Genomic DNA, 20142 nt, shown 5'->3' with positions numbered 1-20142 from the left:
GTCGTGCAAGTAGTTGAAGGAGTTAGCAAAGTAGTGGATGGACAATCAACCAAAATACCTGCACGGTGGTTCAAACACAATTTCCATTTTCCCACTGTTCCACTCCTTTGCAACCGTCACACTTACTGGGATCAATGTGTCTAATACTCCTGCAATATAAATAAGTTTCTCAATCCACGATTGAAAAATAATAATTCCGATCTGAATAATAACTCTCGGCATAACAGAATTCAATCGATCAAAATTTACCTTATTCGAACTCAACAGTTCACAGAAAACTTGCAAAAGTCTCCAACACATCCACAATCCTTGATCATCATTGATCTCACACACTTCTCAGCTTCCATCCTACAGATCGACCCTCATCTCTCTTTGTGACCGAATTGACTCTGGAACGACTATTGTCTTGGTTTAGGCCGGAGTTTTATATATTGATCTCTCGATCTCAAAGCACTCCCGTGCAGTGCATTTATTTCCTAAAGGTTAAGGCAATTTGCTCGTTCGAGGAACCGCTCGTCTCACCGATTTTCTCCAAGAACCAGAAAATCATTTTCACCCGTCGACAGTAGTATTTTAAAGAATATTTTTGTCATTCTAAATTTGACAATTCCAGACTTTACGCACAAATGTGTACATGTTCAATTGCGCAATGTTCTAACGATCTCTCATTTGTCAATTTTAGTGACAAATTTTATACAAATATGCTTTTACACAAATTTAAACATTCAACTCTTTGTCATATACTTTGAATCCCAAGGCATTCTCTGTAACTCTTCTTCAATGATTATGCACGTGATCATTAGCTCATTTCTTGAAGCTTTGATAGGCACTTTTATCCCGCTTGGATATATTAAATCTATTTTTAGTTATAAATAATATTCTTACTATCAAAGTTAGCAATAACACTTTTACTATGATATTTATACCCTTTATACTTCTTTCTGCGAGATGTATCGTTAACCGCACATATAATTCTCTCTCACTGTTAAACAATGCTCTGCATGCAAGTCTTACATGTCTATAGTAGTTGAACTACTAATATGTCTACCCTTTTTAATTTTTTTACAAAAGTTAACAAAAGTAAGAATTAATTTGGATATTAAGAGAACTCAATTTCATAAGAATTCGATTATCCTATAAGGGATGAACTCAAAACTCTTTGCGAATATATGTTAAATCTATCAACCAATCGATTTATAAGAAGATAACAAAAGGAGGCAATCAAAAAACCTAGATTATGCATTGAAAATGTCCATGTAAAATGATACTCAATTTCAAATCTTCTTTATGACTTTCAGACATGATTACTGCTAAAATGGAGGAGTTATCTGAGATAGAGGAGTTATCAGGGACTGAAAGTATATCACTTCATTTGGGTGTTGTATATATATAGGCGGTAATGCATACAATTCAAAATCTAAAAACGTACAATCCGAAGATACATAAAAAAAACAATGGAAGTATACATCTGGCAAACAGAGATTCAAAAAAAAAAAAAACATCAACCACCGAAAACGGGACCCTCAGTAGAGGATACTAAGAAGTAAAGAAAGTAAGTATTCATATATCGTTACCAAGAGATGTAAAGCTTGAAGGTAAAATTAAATCATTTCATCCAAAGGACGTGCTTGATTTATATCACCAGATTATGATGGTGGAAAAAAAAATATTTTTATATATCATTCATCGATTTTAAATTTGCTGGTTATAAAAGAGGTCTTTTTGTGAAGAAACTTACTTAATTAGTATGGAGTAGTTTAGAATTACGCCTTTTTCACTTGCAGTGCTATGAGAAAGCTGCATTTGAACTTGTTATCAACATGCGTCGAGTTTTCTATATTCTTCATGTTTATTGCTTTTGTAAACAATAATATATACCTGAAAACACATCTTCAGCGCGTTATACAAGCCTCTTTGAGAAAGTTTTCCCCAATCGGTATATATAAACTTACATGAACATCGATATTTCAACATATCTTTGTTCGAATTTTCAAAATATATATTACAGTTTGCTAAACCATAAGCTTGCTTCCATTGCATGGTCGAAAATATGATAATTTGAAAAGGACTATCCTTTTGTATGACATATCCTCCATCATTTAAAGAGCAATATCCTTTTGTCCCATATAAGAAATACTTCGGGAAAAAAAGTATGTTTCTCCAGAAATAATGTTGTAACAATTAACAACCCAAACGTGTGGCGTAACATCCCAGTGTCAAAAAAAGATAGAACTATAAGGTCATACCTAGTTGCTAAATATAAACATCAGGAACGTGTAAAAGTATTGTGAAAGATTTTCATGTTGGACTTACATAAGTTTTGTCTCATTTAGAAACAAAAAACCAGTAAGAGATAGATACTTGAGAGGAGAATACAATACGATGGTGTTATTATTCTTTTCCCCTCTTTGGTTCTTTTAATGTTCTTCTTCTCTTCTCTCTCTAGTTTTTTTTCCATTGCGATCACACAAAATAACATTATCCGAATGTGTTAAATTTATCCATAAAATAAGTGAAGTCAAAAGGTGTTGAGATATCTTCACTGAGAGATGTAAACTTGAAGGTGAAGCGAAATCCTTCGATTTTGGTGTTTTTAATATATCACTAGATGATGGTGCTAAAGAGATCTATTTTCATCGAAAATCCGTCATGTTCAAAGTTAAGATAAGTCTTTATGTTGATGAAAAAATTGAGCTTCGTATGATTTGCGACATGTAGTCTTTATATTGATCGAACTCAAACATTGTTTGCATACACAACTTTTAAAATTAATAATTAATAATTATTATTTGTAAGATTATTAAATAGTAATTTTACAGAGTATTGTAAACATAATTATATGTAGGATACATAAATATTCTTATAAAGTATTGTAATAATCATCGTCAAACATAAATATATGTAGGATTTTCCACTATACATCATTTCATTTTTATCCTCCTATGAATATTTATCGATATCTAATACAAAATATTTATTTCAAGATCTTCGGTTCTTGGTTAATATATAAAGAAATAGTCAAGAGACAATATTTTGAACACATGAGACGAATAGAATTTTAAGAAACCAAATATTAACTTCCAAACATCCATTGGTAAGTTTGTCCATACTTGTGAAAAAACCAATTTGGAAGTGATGATCCTTAAGCATTCCCTTGTACGTGCTTTCACGGTATAAAAAGACAACAAAATAAATCATATCGTGTAAGGAAAATTGTGTGTAAGAATATATTCGTATGCAAAAAAGAAAATCATGTAATGAGACATTGTATTTTGAGCATATGAGAGGAATATAATCCTACGAAACCAAATATTAACTTAAATGAAGCTTCTGTTAAGGTTATCATTACTTGTGCATAAAATAAGTTGGAAGTGATGATTCTTAAACGTTCTTTTGTAGATGCTCTTAAGGTACAAAATGTCTCATTAACTAACAAAAAGTCCTTATGAAAAGACTTGATGCTAATAAGCCTATCTTTATATTTGATCGGTATTAAGGTACAATAAGAGGAATGAGGATAGTCTTGCTGATCAAGAAGGTTTAACGCGAATATGAACTTGTTCGTATGTACTACATAGTTATCAAATTTATGCAAAATATATTTCTATGTATATCTTTATTCTATTAACAAAAGTACTCTTTTATTAAATATTGTGTTCACTAATATTGAAATCGGTTGGAAAAATTGCAATACTTGTTCTTTATGATTATGTCTTTGTATAGCATGGTGTCCATGAGATAAGTTTAGGAGATTTTATAGATATGATAGAGAAATTTGATTAAATCTATTCAAATGAGAAAGTAAGATTGGGAACTTAGTATTGGTATATTTAACGTTAATTTTGATTTAAACGAATTCTTATGAACTTGATTCTTGTCCTAAACTAGACAACTTGAAATGCAAGATCCCTTCTGTATTTTAAAAACACAACCTATTTTTAGATTTCTCATTCATTTCCTCAATAAGTTACATTGCTTCATATTAAATAGGGTGACAAAACTCTAACCATGTGAGTCCCCTTTCAACCATGATACAACGGTTCAAATATTCCCTAGTTATTACAGCTGTTAGATCATAATTAACGTTAAGTAACTATTTAATTAATCTAACCGCTATTTTTATTAACCAAAAGACCAGATACTTAATTAATTACTTCTGTGTGCCTAAATCCTGGCCTCCCTTAGTTGGTATGTGACATTTCCCTCTCCTTCTCAACATCATTATCCTCAAGGATGATATCTGCAAAATGAGCCTCCAAATTTTTCTTTCTTCCCAAGTAACGTCTGTGGGGGATAAGTTGGTCCACTGCACCAGCAATTGTTGTACCGATGCTTCATTCCTAACAATGACCCTCTGATCCAGTAATACTTGTGGATTAACTTGAATTTGTCCTTGATGATCAAAAAGAGGCAAGGTACACATGGTAGCAGCTGTAGATCCAATCCTCTTTTTCAGTTGGGAGACATGGAATACATGATTAATTTTGGCACTCTCAGGAAGTCTAAGATTGTAGCAAATGCTCGAATCTTCTCAATTACCTTAAATTTCCCATATTATTTAAGCACTACAGAGGTCTGTCTATATGGTTGTAGCTTCAGATAGACCCAGACTCCTACTACAAAGCTTCTATCTGTCCTTTTCTTGTCAGCATACAACTTCATCCTTTCTTGGTCTTTGAGCAAAGACTCTTTTAACAGCTCCAACATGTGGTTCCTTTGAGTCAAGTATTCTTCCTAATTGTCAACTAAAGTTGTCACCATGTGGAACGTGAGATACAAGGTCTTGAATGGTGTCATCTATTGGCTTGTATGGTGGTTGGTATTGTGGCACCACTCAGCTAAAGCCATCCATTTACTCCATTTTTTTGGCTTATTCCTTGTCATGCACCTGAGGTAGTTTTCCAAACATCCGTTCACCCTCCTGTTTTCCCATATGTTTGTGGATGTTAGGCAGTATGAGGTTGAGAGAAGCTCCTAAATTATTGAAAAGATCTTGCCAAAAGTTGCTGGTGAAGACCCCGTCTCTATTAGAATTAGTTGAAGATGGTAACCCATGTAACTTGAATACATTATTGAGAAAAGCTTGATCTACAATGGTTATTGTGTAGGGATGACTCATGGCAATAAAATGACTATACTTGGTTAGCCTATCCACTACAACAAAAATCCCCTATTTCCTATCTGATTAGGGCAGACCTTCTATGAAATCTACTGTAACATGTTTCCAAGCATGCTCTGGTATGGGGGGGGGGGACACCGAGTTGTAGTCAACGGTGATGTCAAAGGCTGCATCCAATATAAACGTGTTTTGCAAGGCTCGGAATGCAAGACATTGGAACTACAGGTAATCCATACTACCTCCAATGGGCGGAATTGAACACCGAGATGTAGAGGTCTGCATTGAAAGTCGCCACTGTTACAACATCCAACTGACAAAGTTTGACTATTATTATACAATTTTCCAGATAATCCTTCTCATGATTTTTTCTTTCGCTTCCCCTGTTTTTTTTTTGTGAAGATTAAAACTGAATCTTCTTCTTCCCTTTTTTTATCTCCTCCAAATATCAAGATCAAGTTTTATTTTCACAATGAGATATATAAACAAAAGTTAAGAGTTCTTGATTGATCAACATCCGAACGTAGACACCTATAATTTTTTATTATCATATCTTTCATAGATCCAGATCAAGTTTCATGTCTTCTGTAGATTAAGATCATGTATATTGTATGTTCTTGCTTGTTATCTCTCTCTGAAGGTTAACAATTTTTAGTTTCTAGGGTTATGAATTTAGTAAGCAAAGGGAGATCTTTATGGTTTTGAAACAGTATTCCATGGGAGATTTGTAGGGTTTGAAATTCAAATTAAAGATTTTCTGGGTTCTAATTCAATCTACAACAAGAGATTTTATTTATTTATTGATGCAATCTACAACAAGAGATTAGGTTAGGGATATATGATCAGGACTCAATTTTTCTTTTTCTTTTTTGATTAATTTGTTCTTCCCTGTTTATTTTTCTTATAAAATATGCAATAAATGAATCTTTACTTCTTGAAATGTGCCAAACAACAAAACCACAATACAAGTGATTCAAATGTCGTACCATTCAATTACCGGCAGTTCTAACTAGCTTGCGTTGAAAAAAAATCGATGCCAAATGGAACCTGAGTCTTTCTTCATACCCGACCAATATAAATATATAGGCTTTGGCTATAGAGTAGCTTTCTTGGATACAAAAATGTCCTCCAATGGATGAGGAGTGAATCGAGTCCATGATCTTATTCCTCATGTCATCTCCAAAACCCACATGAAATTTGTCCTTGTACCTTAGCACCCGTTCCTTGAATGAGTACACCTCACTGGCTTCTTTAGACAAAATCAACTTGGGAATGAGTAATTAGCCATTGAGTCTCCCTTGTAGCTGGAAATCAAGTCTTGAGTCTCTGGTTGAGAGATAGTGATAGCTTGACAGGCAGACATTCTTGAAAGGGCATCAACTGTTTTGTTCTCTAGCCCCTTCTTATACTTGAGGATGTAGTCAAATCCTAGCAACTTTATCAGCTATATCTGTTGCAAGACTGTTGTGATTCTTTGCTCCATAAAGTATTTGACACTTTGTTGGTCCGTGTAGATAGTGAATTTATTACCAACCAAGTAACCTCTCCACTTAGTAACTGCTAATACAATTGTTAATGGCTCTCTCATGAGTTGGGAATCCATAGACTTAATTCCTAGAGCGTTGTTACTGAAGAAAGCAATAGGTTGTCTTTATTGCATAAAAAATGCACCAATTCCTTTAGCACAAGAATCCGCTTCCACTATAACTCTTTGTTGAAGTCGGGAAGGGATATAATTGGCGCATTACACACAGTTTCTTTGAGAGTATTAAAAGCTTTTTGGGCTTGCTTATTGGGTAGGCAGTACTTGCTGTAGGGAACTACTGAAATGATTTTTTCTTAAGTAACTTTGTAAGTGGCTTGTTGATTATTCCATACCCTCTTACGAACCTTCTATAATAGCCTGTCAAACCCAGAAAACCTCTTAATTCTTTAACATTCTTTGGAACTAACCACTCCTTCATACTAGCAATTTTAGAGGGATCTGCAGCTACTCTTTGGCATGCGATGATATGTGCCAAGTACTCTAACTCCTCTTGAGAAAAACAACACTTTTATTTTTTTTTGTAAAAAGTTGATGTTGTCTCAGCAATGAAAGTACAATTGTTGTCCGTGGCTGCATTGGTTAACCTAAATGGCATCACTCTAAACTCATGGTGGCTTTGGTGTATTTTAAATGCAGCTTTTGGAATGTTTGGCCCATATACTCTTATTTGGTGATAACCAGATCTCAAATCAATCTTGGTGAATACTTTTGCTCCATGAAATTTATCTAAAATCTCATGAATGACTGGTATGGGAAACTTGTCTCTGATAGTAATCTCATTTAATTTCCTGCAATTGGCACAGAACTTCCATCTTTCATCCTTCTTCTTGACTAATAGAATTGGTGATAAAAATGGGCTATGGCTGGGATGAATGACCTCATTGAGCAGTATTTTCTGAATAAGTTTCTCTACCACTGTTTTTTAATATATGGACATTTATAGGGTCTTTGGATGATAGGTTCTGAGTTGGTCTTGAGAGGAATCTTGTGATCAAGACTTCTAGTGGGGGGTAGATTAGTGGGTTCAGCAAACACATCATTGTAGTTAGAGAGTAAGGTGTTGATTTTTGGTGGTATTGGAGCGGTATTGGTATCTGGAGTAGCAGATATAGAAAAAAATTGCCCAATGATCCTATGGGTGTTTTTCTTGAAGAACTTCTTAGAAACCTTAAAGATCATTGCCATCAAGGAAGTGTTGTTTGTTGTTCCAGTGAGAGTTATCTTCCTTACTTGATGCTTGAATGCAATCCTGAGCTTTGAAAGATTAAACACCACATCTCCTAGCCCCCTCAACCAGTCATCTCCTAAAACCATATCACATCCCTTGTGAATGAATTCCCTTACATCTCCCACTTCAGGTTAGCGCACATGCCAAAGTTGATTGTTCTTTCTCCATTATATTTTTTCGCCAACATGTGAGTAGTGGGGTGGATTATACAACCAATTTCCTAACTAAATCACTATCTATGAAGTTATGAGTACTCCCTGTATCAATCAAAATGGAGATTCCATGTTTCTTAATAGTACCAGGAATTCTGATGGTCTCCCCATTGGCTCCACCAGTCAATGCATTTAAGGAAATTTCCATATCAGTATCTATGGGTATAGGAGAATCTTCTTCAGTAAGTGTCTCTTCTTATATTTCTTCCTCCTTTCCTTCTCCATTAGCCGCCAACATAAATAGTTATTGAGACTTGCATAAGTGACTAGGCTTGTACTAATCATCACAATTATAACACTATCCCCTGGCATGTCTAGCATTTATTTGATCTTGAGTAAGCCTTTTAATAGCTTGGATAAATGGTTTTTGTCTGAGTTAAGAGATAGATGGATTAGACTTGTTAGTGATGAGCAATCTTTAGGTGTTGGGGTTTATAGTTGTAGCTCTGGGTGATATGAGACTTGAGTTGCTGGTATCATATCTGGGGTATGAGGAGGTACTTGGATTTATTTTTAGTGGTGATTTTGAAGTTTTTGGTTGTATACCCACTGATCTCTTGCATCTTAGCTAAATAAAAGCTTGTGATAGGGTGGTTGGCTTAAACATTTGTATAACACTCTTTATCTCTTCCTTCAACTCACTTAAGAAACTCAAAAAAAAAAAAAAAATCTTCTGTGAGATGTTTATTTGTATTCAACATCAAGGCCTTTAGAGTTTCAGACTGTGAATAATATTCCTCTACACTTGTCATTTGAGACAGATTATTGAATCAACCAACATAATTGTCGTTTGCTAAATCTTCAAATCGGAAACAAATATCTTCAATAAATTCAAGCCAGAGAATAAGTTCCTTAATTATCAGTTTGATAATATAAGAACCATGAGTCAGCTCTTCCGTCTAGGTACGTGGAAGCTATGTTCACCTTCTTTATATCGTCTAATTGGTAGAGGTAAAAGAATCTTTCACACTTTCTGATCCAAGATCTGGGGTTGTCGCCTTCGAATATGAGAAAATTAAGCTTAGGACTCTTAAAGAAAGATCTGCCTTTATCAAAGATATTATATGTAATAAAGTCTCATTCCTGCTCTCTTGGTGTAAAACTGACGTTCCTAGCTGCAAAACTCTCTTATATAGTTAAATGATTTACTAGTTATTGTAAAGCTGCGGTACCCTGCTTAATCTCTTTTGTGTTTGTTTTAGCAAGATTCACGAGCTCATGTAACAGATCCGAGCTTTCTTTTAATTTCTTTGAAATTTCTTGTGCTATCACTCTCGTATTATATGCTTCACGTGCAAGATGATTACTCAAATTCGTAATCTTTTATCTTACTTCCTTCATGGTGTTGTCAAGATCATTCATAGTTTCTCTAGCCATCATAACCTGCTTTTGATACCAGTTGTCCTAAATTAGACAACTTGAAATGCAAGAACCTTTTGTATTTTAAAAGCATAGTCTATTTTTAGATTTCTCATTCATTTCTAAACAATTTACATCGCTTCACATTAAATAGGGAGACAAAATCCTAACCCTACGAGTACCCCTTCAACCATAATCCAGCGGTCCAAATATTCCCTATTCATTACTGCCGTTAAATCATAATTAATGTTAACTAATCAAAAGACCTGACACTTAATTAATTACTTCTGTGTGCCTAAATCTTGTTTGCCCTTCATTCGTATGTGAAAAATTCTCTTAATATCCAAATTAGTTCTTATTTTTGTTAACTTTTGTGACAAAAAGGGAGAGAAATATTAGTAGCTTAACTATTATATACATGTAAGACTTGAACGCATAAGATTTTTATAGGAGAAGAGAATTATTTTTGTGATTTCATGATATATATTGCAGAAACAGAGGAGTATGTATACACAAAAAGGGTAAACATATCATATTGGAAGTATTATTGCTAAATTTGTTTGATGAACACATGCAGAACCATTAAAGAAGAGTTGTTGAATATATTGAGATTCAAAATCATATGACAAAGAGTTGAATGTTTAATTTCGATCTAATATCAACCAAGATAAATATTACCGAAATAACAAATCTTATTTTACAAACTGTCAAAGCAATTATCAAAAGAGAAAAAACTAGATAGATTTTTGATCTTTACGACAAGTCTAATATCTATCAAAATAAACTACTTGTTTGGATATTTATTTTTGAGGTCGTCCAAGAACACTTCTACACAATCAGGTATACTAACCTTTTGTCTATACATATTGATCTCGGAAGAGAAAGATAAAAAAATCTATATGCAATCTTGTCCAAGGGTCTTTGCTTTGACCTATTTGTGATTGTATTAGGTTTTTTCCATACAGGTAGTTGAACGAAAAAGATGGTGGTGTACTTGGTACCCTCTTCTTTTCAGATGATTACAATCACCGGTCATCAACGGGTAGTGTGACCTGTGAAGCCGAACCCGACCTACCTGACCCGTTGTGCTCCCTTAGGGAATAGTCATTCGAATAAAACTAACACTAATAAGGATGATTTGTGTCAAAAGAGTATAAACTTTCACGTGGAGCGGATTCTAGACATCTATATTATAAGGAACATTGGTGTTTTTCCTAATGGACGGAGATCTACAGTTTGGACACATAAAGGATGGCCCAGATTGAGATACATATTTAAGTTATTTAACTACATTTCTTGTATATAAAGAATGGTCCAGATTAAGATAAATATTTAAGATTTTCAATCCACATTTTAGACATATAAAGAATGGTCCGGATTAATTCACATATTAATTTTCCACATTTTAGGCATATAAAGAATGGTCCAGATTAATTCACATATTAATTTTACTTAAGACAATGAATGTAGATTTTTAATGTCATTTATTTGGGAGTTATACCTCACATTTAATGTCAAACCATTTCTTTTATTCTAAATTAACAACTATATTCATCCTTTGCACAACTCTACTATCAAGGTATGATTCTTTTTGTTTTGGTTGATTGAGATAATTTTTGTTAGCTTTTCTCTTTAATTTTTGTTAATTTTTGTTAGTTTTTCATCTTTGCACAACTCTATTTCCAAGGTATAATTCTCTGTTATTTTGTTTGATTGAGATAATTTTTGTTAGCTTGGACACATAAAGGATGGCCCAAATTGAGATACATGCTTAAGTTATTCAACTACATTTCTGGCATATAAAGAAAATGGTCCAGATTAAGCTAAATATTTAAGATTTTCAATCCACATTTTAGGCACATAAAGAATGGTCCAGATTAATTCACATATTAATTTTTCACATTTTAGGCATATAAAGAATGGTCCAGATTAATTCACATATTAATTTTACTTAAGACAATGAATGTAGATTTTTAATGTCATTTATTTGGGAGGTATACCTCACATTTAATGTCAAACCGTTTCTTTTATCTAAATTAACAACTCTATTCATCCTTTGCACAACTCTACTCTCAAGGTATGATTGTTTTTTGTTTTGGTTGATTGAGATAATTTTTGTTAGCTTTTCTCTTTAATTTTTGTTAATTTTTGTTATCTTTCTCTTTAATTTTTTGTTTAACATCAATGGATTCATGGTGCCTCACGCCTAATATTTGTGTCATTTATGCAGTTTAATTTCTCTAGATAATTTTTGTTAGCTTTTCTCTTTAATTTTTGTTAGCTTTTCATCCTTTGCACAACTCTATTCTCAAGGTATGATTCTTTGTTGTTTTGCTTGATTGAGATAATTTTTGTTAGCTTTTCTCTTAATTTTTTGTTTAACATCAATGGATTAAGGGAACCTCGCACCTAATATTTATGTCATTTATGCAATTTAATTTCTCTTTGTTACTCTTCGTTAATACTGTATTTTGTTATCTCGAATTTTTATTTCATTTGTAGTCAAAAGATACTGATCAGATACGATTGCTATCTATTCATTTTTATTTTTATGTTAGGTTCTTTTTAATCCCATACCATTTAATTTCTATTTTTTTACACTAAATTTTTTATTTTTCCCTGGACAGGAAATTGTCCAATTAGACTTTGACTTCTTCCGGCAAAAATCATAGGATTTACATGGAGTGAAAATAAATGACGAAGAAAACGATGTTTCCATTGTTATGCACTTAACTTGGGTCGGTAAATAGCATTTTTTAACTGTATTGTTACTGCTGTTAGAGAGTTCGTACTCTTTGTTGGATTAGAGTCGTGTACATGTTCGTATCAAATGGATTAAAGTTTCTTGATTATGTGTGTGTGTTATTCTTCAAATTTTTGGATCATGTGAAACTTTAAATTACATTTCTTCATATTTATAACCTTTTGATGGTTTACAAAATGAATATTTTTTTATCTTAAATTCTTCCTGCATAGTCAAATAATGATCTTTCATTTTCTGATTTCAAGAGATTATTTTTAAGCAATGAAGAAAGCGGTTTAGGGAGCAATACAATAATACAATTTTTTTTTGTGTGATGCGTCACTATATCTATATGTGTCGGGACTACACAAATTTTCATTGCATGCATTTTGTCATTGATGCAAATGAAGAAGTTTTGGTATTCTAGAAAGGTACAAGTATAATTTTTGCTAGAAGATGTGGTTCATATACACATATGTGATTGCGATGACTAAATTGTCGAGTTTTTTTAAAGATTATCTTGGTTTAAGAGAGCTTAGTGCATAGGAAGTCATCTACATTTTTCATCTAAAGATACCATGACTAATACTTGACATTACCTATCTTTTACTATGTGGATGTCATATAATACTTAAGCTTCTTTTATTTCATTGAAGATACCAAGTAACCAAAGTCGGCACAAATATCTTACACTTTATAGAAGTTGATTTAAAAAATATCTTAATATTCAATTGTATTTTCATGTTCATTTTATGCTAGAAAATTATAAAATTATGGATGTTTTAGGTCTCTTATGTACTCTTAGGTTAAGGTGTAATATCAGTTCCATTTCCAAGTTTTCATACCATTCATATTTATACTGGGTCTCTTATTTACTTCTAGGTATCAAACACATATGCTGATAAAGAGCAACTCTCTTATACATGTATCATATTATAGGGGAAGATTTCTTTTGTTTGGATTTATTTAATGCGAGTCTTTCACTACTAAGTTAAGACAATAAGATTGTATTATTAATTTGCAAGGAAAATCATATTTGGCACATGATATATGCAATATCATCACGCGCGTCATTTTTCACCGCTAAGAAAGATTCAAGGACGCTTCATATCACTAATATCCAAGGGAATGGTGTAGGATTCAATGTTTTACATTTTTTTATTTTTTTGTGACGTTGTAAGCTGAGCGTTTTTCATATGTTAGTTTAAACCATAAATGTATAGTTATCATTCTTTATCAAGAGGTTTCATATTAAAGTATAACGTCTCTCAAACCTAGAATATTGTAGGGAATGCTGACGTTTAATGACCGTAAAATGACTGGCCGTAAATTATATTTACCTAACCGATTAATTTTTTTACCATGAGTTCAAGTATTACTAATGTGTAACCATGCCAATTATACATTGATACAAGCACAAAGTCAATATTTGTATTTTAAAACAGTTACAGGTTCCAAATATTAATGTAGATATAATACTTTTTAAGGATATGAAAGAAGGATTCCCAACTCATATTCCACTTTTTGAATTTTTAAAAAAAAATTACTAATTTTTTTAGCATAAAATGATAATCTATCTAAATGATGACTGAACTGCATTTGTAATTTGGAATGCAATCGACAAGTTACTTTTATTCATACCTGGAATTTCTACGTGTTCCCTTTTGGGACATTAGGTTTTCAAGTTTGTTGGTATTATTTGCAACAACTATGAATGGATGGTTATCTCAATTACCATAAATGAAAATGGATGAAGATCCCAGTGTACACACTTATATTGGATATCTTAATCACCAAAAAAGTACTTTTTGCTGTATATATCTCAGTGTACATCCATGTGGACATCTTAACAAGAAACCGGTCTGGTTGATGTTAATAGTATAGATCAAAGCTTCGAATTCAGTTTGAGACAGATTATAATTCCATCAGGGTTCCCACGCTCAGCTCTTGGTAGTCTCACAAGAAAAAAAATATCTAACCAACACAAAAACAACTCATAGCCCCGTGCCGTTACGACACGGGTCATATCCCAAGAGTTCACCCATTTTAGTACTACTCTCGCCCAAGCATGCTTAACTGCAGAGTTCTGATGGGTTCTGGTGCATTAGTGCTGGTATGATCGATTGTTGAAGGTATTTTACCAAGTTATGCAAAGGATAAACATGTGACAAAGGAATCTAATTTTAAAAGGGATTAAGTTAAGGGAATTTAAATTAGAATAAAAGAAAAGGTTTGACATTAAATGGGAGGAATAACTCCCAATAAATGAGTGACCAATGCACATTAAAAGTCTATATTTCATTATCTTAGGTAAAATTAATATGTGAGTTAATTTAGACCCTTCTTTATAAGCCTAAAATATAGATTGAAAATCTTAAATATGTAGCTCAATCTGGACCATTCTTTATATGCCATAAATGTAACTGAATTACTTGTATTTGTGTCTTAATCTGGGCCGTCTTTTATGTGTCCAAACTGTAGATCTCCATCCAAATAGAAAAGCAAACTTCATGAATCCATTGATGTTAAACAAAAAATTAAAGGGAAAAGCTAACAACAATTATCTCAATCAACCATAACAATAGTGAATCATACCTTGAGAATAGAGTTATAAAAAGGATAAACATCTGACAAAAGAATCTGATTTTAAAAGGGATTAAGTTAAGAGATAAGTTAAAGGGCATTTAAATTAGAATAAAATAAAAGGTCTGACATTAAATGAGAGGAATAACTCCCAAATAAATGAGCGACCAATGCACATTAAAAGTCTATATTCATTATCTTAGGTAAAATTAATATGTGAATTAATCTGGACCCTTCTTTATAATCCTAAAATATAGATTGAAAATCTTAAATATGTAGCTCAATCTGTACCATTCTTTATATGTCAGAAATGCAACTGAATAACTTATATTTGTTTCTTAATCTGGGCCGTCTTTTATGTGTCCAAACTGTAGATCTCCGTCCAAATAGAAAAACACCATTGTCCGAACTTTAGAAGAATAACAAATATAATTAAGAAACTTTAATCATTTGATACCAACATGTACACGACTCTAATCCAACTAAGAGTTTCAACTCTCCAACAACTGTAGCAATATAGTTAAAAAATGTTATTTACCGACCCAAGTTAAGGGCATAACAATGAAACCATCGTTTTCTTCGTCATTGATTTTCACTCCATGTAAATCCTCTGATTTTGTCCTGAAAAAGTCAATGTCTGGTCGGACAATTTTTTTGTCCATAGAAAATAAAAAATAGAAACAAAGAGAAATTAAATGGTATGGTATTAAAAAAAAAACTAACATTAGAATAAAAATGAATAGATGACAATCATATATGATCAGTATCTTTTGAGTGCAGATGAAAAAACAAAATTGAGATAACATAATACAATATTAATGAAAAGAAACAAAGAGAAATCAAACTCCATAAATCTATTGATGTTAAACAAAAAATTAAAGGGAAAAGCTAACAACAATTATCTCAATCAACCAAAGCAATAGTGAATCATACCTTGAGAAAGTAGTTATGCAAAGGATGAACATCTGACAATATGAAAAGGAATTTGATTATAAAGGGTTTAAGTTAAGAGCTAAGATAAAGGGCATTTAAATTAGAATAAAAAAAACGGTTTGACATTAAATGCGAGGAATAACTCCCATATAAATGAGTTACCAATGCACATTAAAAATCTAAATTTATTGTCTTAGGTAAAATTAATATGTGAATGAATCTGGACCCTTCTTTATAAGCCTAAAATATAAATCAAAATTTTTAAATATGTAGCTCAATCTGGACCATTATTTATATCCCAGAAATGTAATTGAGTAACTTAAATATGTGCCTTAATCTGGGCCGTCTTTTATGTGTCCAAACTGTAGATCTCCGTCCAAATAGGAAAACACCATTGGGGATCAAATGAGAATCCTTCTTTAATCTGGACCCTTCATTTCAGATGATTACAATCACCGGTCATCAACGGGTAGTGTGACCCGTGAGGCCGAACCCGACCTACCTGACCCGTTGTGCTCCCTTAGGGAATAGTCATTCGAATAAAACTAACACTAATAAGGATGATTTGTGTCAAAAGAGTATAAACTTTCACGTGGAGCGGATTCTAGACATGTATACAAAAGGAAAAAGGTTAGTCTTTGTGGGATTCAACTATTATAAGTTGGAAATGAAAAAGGAGTAAATTTTAGATAGATTTTTGGAAAAACTCATTTCTCTTTCGTATCATTGACCAAAATGCATTCATACTTATCTCTATAAAGGGGGCTGTAGTTGATGAATTTATTTATGAAGACAAATGGAGAATTCAACTTGAGCATCGTCCTTATGAAGTGGAAACAAATGAACTCACCAATATGAAATTTTCTAAGAAGCCTTCCCTCTTCAGATGCCAATAAGGACTCAATATAAGTTATATCAACTCTAACAACTACTCTAGACTAAAGAAGGTTACAATTATCAAATACAACATATGCATTCCTCCAATGTGGGCTCTTATGATTACGTGTGGAGGGAGTGTATCTGCCTCAAAAGCCAACATTTTGTTTGGTTAGTTGTACAGAACGTTATCCCCACTGTAGATAATTTGAACAAGAAAAACGTCAGATTACCACATCCACTTGATATTTTTGCTCTACTGTCCATGAAGATGTCAACTACATAATTCTGGATTGCACATTCTTATAAGCTATCTTGAATAAGTGTGTCTTTATAATAGACTCTACCTGGAATCATAAATATATGGTGAAGGAATAATTTGAGTCTTTTCATACCATGAAGTGTAAGAAGCTGGCAAAAAAAAAGTCAAGTACATTATTCCTTTCGTAATTGGTTAGGCGTTATGGTCGGAGGGAAACAATAAAGTCAGACACTCGGAGAGGAAAAAAGAAAAGAAAAAAAGACTAAGATACAAACGTGGTCGTAATTATGACCAAAAGATTGATATATCAATGGGGATCACCGAAAGTGTGGTTTAAGTTGATAAGCTTCAGAGATTTGATCACAAAACTGGGTTTCAATTTTTGATAACCTTTAGCCACTGAGCTTGTGTTGCTAATGTCAGGCCTGGTATCCTATTTTCCGGTCCGACTTTTAATTTAATTTATTTCATTTTGTTTAATAAAAAGCGAAAATGCTATTCCCTTCACCATTTAACACTCTACTCACCACTCAAGTGACGTGTCACAATAAGATAATGAAACGTGGGAGAGAGAGGGTGCTCGGTCAAACTTTATTTTAATATTATAAAAATAAAACCTATATTTCTCTGTCTCTTTATTTATTACAGTTGTTGGAAAGAGAAAGTAAAAATTAGATCTCGCTTCTATTTATATATCTGAGCCGAGAGAGAAAATATGAGAAATAAGTAAAGATCTGCTGAAAATTTTCTTCTTTGGTTGTTGAAGAATAATCGAAATCAGTAAATGATTTCACGGATTCTCTTAGATTCATATCTTGTATTTGATTTACAATAAGTGATTCCACCAATTTTTTCTTAGATTTATATTATCTAATCGTTTGTCAATTTTTTCATCATGGAAATATGAAGAGGAAGAGCTGGATTTCTTAAATTTGATCAACATAGTCGAGATTAAAGTAAATCTTAAATCATCTCGTCTATGCCATCAATTTAAATAATTTCGGTTAATTTTGTAACTTATTGGGCACATGTATTAATCACATAGCTTTGATTTGTGTCGACATCTGTACTCAATGATTTTTCTATTTAATATTTGATAAGATCAACGATTTCTGGCCATCAACGTCGGTTATGGATTTAATTTTTGATAAGATCAATGTAGTCATTCACATAGATAGGCTATTGTTGCTAAAGTCAAAAGCTTTATTCAATCTTTCATTTATTTTCTTTAGTGCTAAATTATTTCTCACCAGTGAGTATTTTCATTGATATACTAGTTCAAGAGTTTCATAATTTGTTAACATTTATGAATCTGTTTATGATAATATGCAGATATGTATGTAGATGTGTGCAAAATTAATGAATGTCAAGGTGTCGAGATTTTGGATGTCATTAGAAACAAAGACCAAAAATATGAAGTTACAAAATGTCAGAAAGTTGAAATGAAAGCTAAATTTGAATTTGATAAGGTAAAGCAGAAAACGGGAATCATAACCCACAAAAGCTTCCATGGATCAGTGGTTCAAGCAGCTGGATATGAGAACATGCATTCCCATTATTGGTCGATGTAGGATTCTTCTTGTTATGTTTCCACATAGTTTTATATGTATTAGTTTGCGGTCTGCCTAACCGGGTTTTATCGTTAGGATCAAGTACATCCACGACTGCCATATTATTAATTACGACATTCATGGTTACGTTATCCATAGCTTCTTCTCCCGGCGAATCTTTTTCTTGTACTTCAGGACTCTGTGCTTCAATCCTAAGAATTGTTTTATTTGTTTTTTAGTAACTCCAACTGTAAGACTAACAATAGCTTAATATAATTGAAAGTAAGTTCTGATTTTACTGCCATATCTGCAACCTCGCTGAAAAGAATACTTAAGTCATTATAATGATCACACTCAATGGTGTTTCGCCAAAACTCGGTATTAGCTTTCATACTTGTGTGAGACGGAGACCTTTTCACATCTTTCTTCCATTATGCTTTTATGTATTTATCAGGTATCAACTTAACTCCATGCCTGATTAATACATTAAGAGCATGTCTACATAGTATCCCTTCAAACTCAAACATCCGAAAACTACAGAAAACTTCGCATTCATTTGAATAAAAAATCACATCAAAGTTCAGGTGTTTTTCAATTCTTTGCTCATCAATCCCCTCAATCCACACAATTGCACGAGTAACATACTTAAATGTTCCAACAGGATCCTATTCTTGTTTGATAAGTTCACAATACATTTTCGAAGTCAATTCAATTTGAAACTCTTTAAACCTCGACAAAGTATACAATCCTTGTATCTGTATTTCCATTTCAAAAAATGTAGCAGTAAGAATCAGTTTGTGAAAAGGCGAGGGTACCCAAATATACCTCAAGCTAAAACTTTTCCTACCTATAAGTCATTTCTCCGAAAGTGATTGTCTATGGACTGAGTCGAGACAATACAACTAATCGGTTCACACTTCGTGTGATCATCTATGGATACGAGATCGAGACAATACAACAACGAAGTATGTTTACTTGATATAAAGGTTCGGACTTAACCAAACACAATAGGATTGCTTATCAAGTAAATAGGAATTAACGTTTGTGTAATTTAATTTAACTATAATAAAACAATTATAATGCGGAAAATAAAAGTAAATGACATAGCAAGATTTTGTTAACGAGGAAACCGCAAATGCAGAAAAACCCCGGGACCTAGTCCAGAATTGAACACTCTCAGGATTAAGCCGCTACACAAAATTACACTTAACTTCGTATAGTTGAGACCAAGTAACTAACCCTATATTTCACCTAGTTCCGTATGTATTCCCGCGCCTCCGACTTATGAATAAGTCACGTACTTGGAACAATCCCTTTGGTTCGTATTCCAAACAGTAAAGCAACAAGAAATCTGTTTGGTATCAACTCTATTCAACCAAGTGATATGAGTCAGACAAAGGCTCTTCCGTTTATCTCAACATAAACTCCTTCGTCGGGTCTAGATCTATCTTATGTTCAATCACCCAAAGGTAATCGATTAAGATTAAGCCAACAACACCTTTAATCCGAAGAACCATGTTGATGCCGATCTACTCAATTAATCAATCAAATCTACCACAAGGATAAATTGATTATTAATTGGATCCTCTTTTACCCAAACAAGTATTGTGCACACCAAAGATTATAAAACCCAATTCAGATCTTCAATATCTTCTTTGACTTCAAATCTTCTTAAATGTTCATTAAAAACCTGCACACAATCACTTGAATCTCTTGTGATCAATCACGCACAGA

General features: G+C 32.8%; 1 pseudogene; it reads right to left on the bottom strand.

Moving 5' to 3' along the window:
- Window positions 1–14210: 14210 nt before the first annotated feature.
- Window positions 14211–14331, bottom strand: LOC113319751 (annotated as a pseudogene).
- Window positions 14332–20142: the final 5811 nt, after the last annotated feature.

The sequence above is a fragment of the Papaver somniferum genome, chromosome 10, assembly GCF_003573695.1.
Source record: "Papaver somniferum cultivar HN1 chromosome 10, ASM357369v1, whole genome shotgun sequence".
Classification (NCBI taxonomy): Eukaryota; Viridiplantae; Streptophyta; class Magnoliopsida; order Ranunculales; family Papaveraceae; genus Papaver; species Papaver somniferum.
Note: the sequence above shows the minus strand (reverse complement) of the source record. Positions and strands in the feature narration are given on the sequence as shown.